We start from the raw sequence: 3,395 nt of genomic DNA, 5'->3' as shown, positions 1-3,395 counted from the left end.
TCACCTGCAGCTCTGCTGCATGGCACTGCGCAAACCTCACTGCTGAGACGTTGCTACCCACCTTTTGGGTGGTTTTGCATTTTGAGGGAATCTTTGCCTCTCTTTACGCTGCAGCTGGAATCCTGCCATCCTCAGGGCTGCAAAATACAGGAGCAGTATGGCTAAAGAGAGCATGAGTTTCCCCTTACAAATGACCTAACAGACACTTGACTGCTGAATGCAGGAGGAATAATCACATTATTTGTATGTCCTTAGGGCTCAGTTCTGCCTTGCCTATACCCAGTGCAAACTCCCTCCGTGTCAACATATTTGCCCTAAGGGCCAGTCACAGCAGTTCAATCCTCCCTGCCATATAGTTACTCCCTGGCAAGCGTACAGGACATTATTGCTCATCAAATAATGTGATCATGTGGAGCAGAGAACAAATATTTAGCATTTAGATTGGCATAACAACTTCATCTCAGACAGCTTAAGGCAGAGCCTGCTGACCCCAGCCAGCAACAGGTACAGCTCCCCGGCTTTATTTAGAATCTGTAATCCTGTAGCATTTCACACCAGATGTTGTCTTGCTCAGAAAGTCCTGGCACAGAGCAAGACTCTGACTTTCCCTGCATCCACCCAAACCACTGAGATTACCAGCTTTACCCCACTGGTCCCACACCACTGCTTTGGGGGTACTGCTGGGTTTGACAACTAATCTCTGGTCAAATGGAAGGGAAAGAGTAACTCAACACAACGGCCACCAGATGGTTTATGACAGTTTATCTGAATGCACTGGAGCATCACAGCTTAAATCTGGCTTTTTGTTGTTCTTCACAACCAGCCTCGCTGTGGGTTTTGCCCCATAATATATGCGTTTTAACAGGACACTTCTGGACAGTTCAGTTGCCTGAACTGTTCTCTGTTTCTTACCTCTAATCAGTCATCCTTCCCTTTAAAGCTGGTAGCAACTCAAAACCTAAGCAGTCATCAATATTCTTTTACTCAGCTCATCCCATCCTCAGAGCAGTAGTGCCAGGTAGGCAAGATGGCAAACCCAATGGAAATGTATAAAAGAAATTATATTGTTGTAAAGTGTCAGGGTTGCCAGGTTCCCCTATATGTTTATCCATCATATAACCTCTGTGAGGAAGGCATTGGAAACACCAAACATAACTTGCCCTGAATGTCTGACTATCTCAGCACAGCCTCCCCCAGCTCCTGCATGGTGAGTTTCATGGGGGAACATGGCTGCTGGAAACAAGAAGAACAGGGAGCCAATGGGAGCTCTTCTCTTCCGAACAAAATTAATCACTAAAAATTTTCTGGGCCCCTGTGGTGGAGAACAGTGTGGGAACCCCAGAGCAGTCCCTCCTTGCTCCACCAAATTGGAGACACGCTGGATAAGAGGGCAAAGGAAAATAAGTCTTACATGCCTACATTTCCACATCTTAAGTCAGCACTCAGTAGTGGTTCAGTGGGAAATGCCATTGGGTGCCTCCTCCTCTTGGGAGGGTGACGGTGAATAACAGTCATCCGCCCCGTGCTCACCCCACGCAGGGGATGCTGAGGTCCCTGAAAGGTCTTCTCTCCAAGATGAGTCCTGAAAGCTTCCTACCATGCCTGGCACAAGGGTGAAACATCTTGCCACAGGCTGGAATTTAATGCTGATCTCAGTTTGTTCACTTATTAAACAGTGACACTTTAGACTGGGTGAGAGAGGGTCATCAGTTGCTGAGTTTCTAAATATACTAACTGTGCTGCTGTGTGAGGAGGTTAATGTTACCTCCTCTTCCTCCTGGCTGATTTATTGTGCCCTTACCTCAGATTCCTGCTCTGTCAAGGCTCTGCATTTGTGTTGTTGCACACCAGCCAGGCAGGCTCCCAGCCTAATAGGGAGTGCTTTGTCCTTCTCTGTGTCCTGCAGGAAATGCCATCGGCCCTAGGGACAGCCCAACAGATGGCTTTTCCTGAAGACAGTGAGATGCTCTGATGCACATGTGGCACAAGACCCCTTCGTGCCCCGAGCACAATGGCCAGAGAGGTTCTGGCTCCCTGTAGCGCCCTGCAGCACCGCTTGGCTTTGCTATGGGAGGCTTTGGTGGATTCAGCTCCATGGTTCTCTTTCCCCCTCCTTCCCCAAAGAAAATGTTGAGCAGTGCCCCATGCAGGGAGGACTACTTGTTCAGTAGCAGGTGGGAAGGCTGCAGCAAAATGTGGCTTTTTAAATCCTGTTCTCTCTCACTTGAAAAGATTGTGCATCCAAACTGGACCCTCCATTAGATGCACAGGAAACTGTCAGAGTGAATTAAAAGCCCTAAAGGTCCAGTGCTCAGTGCTTCTTAAGTGCCAAGATTTTGTTGGGGGTGGAGGGAGGGAAGTGGTCACTAATGTGATTTCCAGCAGGACTACTCTAATGTAATTTGGCCTGGTTATCCTTTCAAACACAGCTTTTCCTTGGCTGGGCTGGTTCAGGGCCATCCTTCTAAATGCCCCAGTAATTACCAGTGCAATGAAAGCATATTCCCAGGCTTTGCTCTGACCTCTTCAGACCTGGAGTGACACCAGCCTTCAGCACAGAGGCACCCAGTTTGCAACAAAGAGCGTATCGCCGGGCATGTAACTGAATGCATCATTACAGTGTTTTTTTTTTTCACTGACCATGTTCAATAAAGACACAAAATGACTCATTTGCTTAGGCTTTGTTCCTTATTTCTCTTTGATTAAGGTCTGGCAGTGCTCAAATGGTCTGCAAGTTGCACAGTCCCTTACCAAATCAATAAGCGTCTGTTGCTCTGAGGTGATCCCAATTTTACATTCAGTAGTTGCCTGCTTTAGTTTGCCTTTCTACCAGCACCTTACGTTGTCTGTACCAGAGTTCAATAGCCCATTACTTGGTGTTTTCTATGCAAGAGAATGATTTCCAGTGAAGGGACACTTGCTTTGCCACATCCATCTCCTCAGACAAAAGCTATCAGAGGAAGAACTGGAAAGTCTATCACAAAATTCTCTTTGTTGCTTTGCCTTTTGTGAATTAAACCATTATTTTTTTCCAACAACTTGTAGTATTGCCTTGCCTGCATGATATGCTTGAGTAGCATCAAAGAATCACAGCACAGCACTGGTTTACTTTTCTTGGGTTTACTCTGGTCTTCTTTTTTTCATACATGCCATTATTTTATGTGGTAGCAGAGTGCCAAAGCTATTGAATTGTCCCCAAAAGCAGTGATCTGGGGACTAATTGCTGTTATTACTCATAAGCAGCTGATGCTCAAGGACAGTGCCTGTTTTGGGGGACTCTCAGTTTAAGGATAACTACCAATCCCCTCTCCCCTTGTCCAAATCAGGGGGACTGAAATGGGAATTGCACCATGTGATTTTTAGAGACATTGAGGTTGGCTTCTCTAAGAAGCCAT

Source organism: Athene cunicularia (assembly GCF_003259725.1).
Source record: "Athene cunicularia isolate RWA chromosome 2 unlocalized genomic scaffold, athCun1 chr2_part1, whole genome shotgun sequence".
In the NCBI taxonomy this organism is placed as follows: domain Eukaryota; kingdom Metazoa; phylum Chordata; class Aves; order Strigiformes; family Strigidae; genus Athene; species Athene cunicularia.
Note: the sequence above shows the minus strand (reverse complement) of the source record.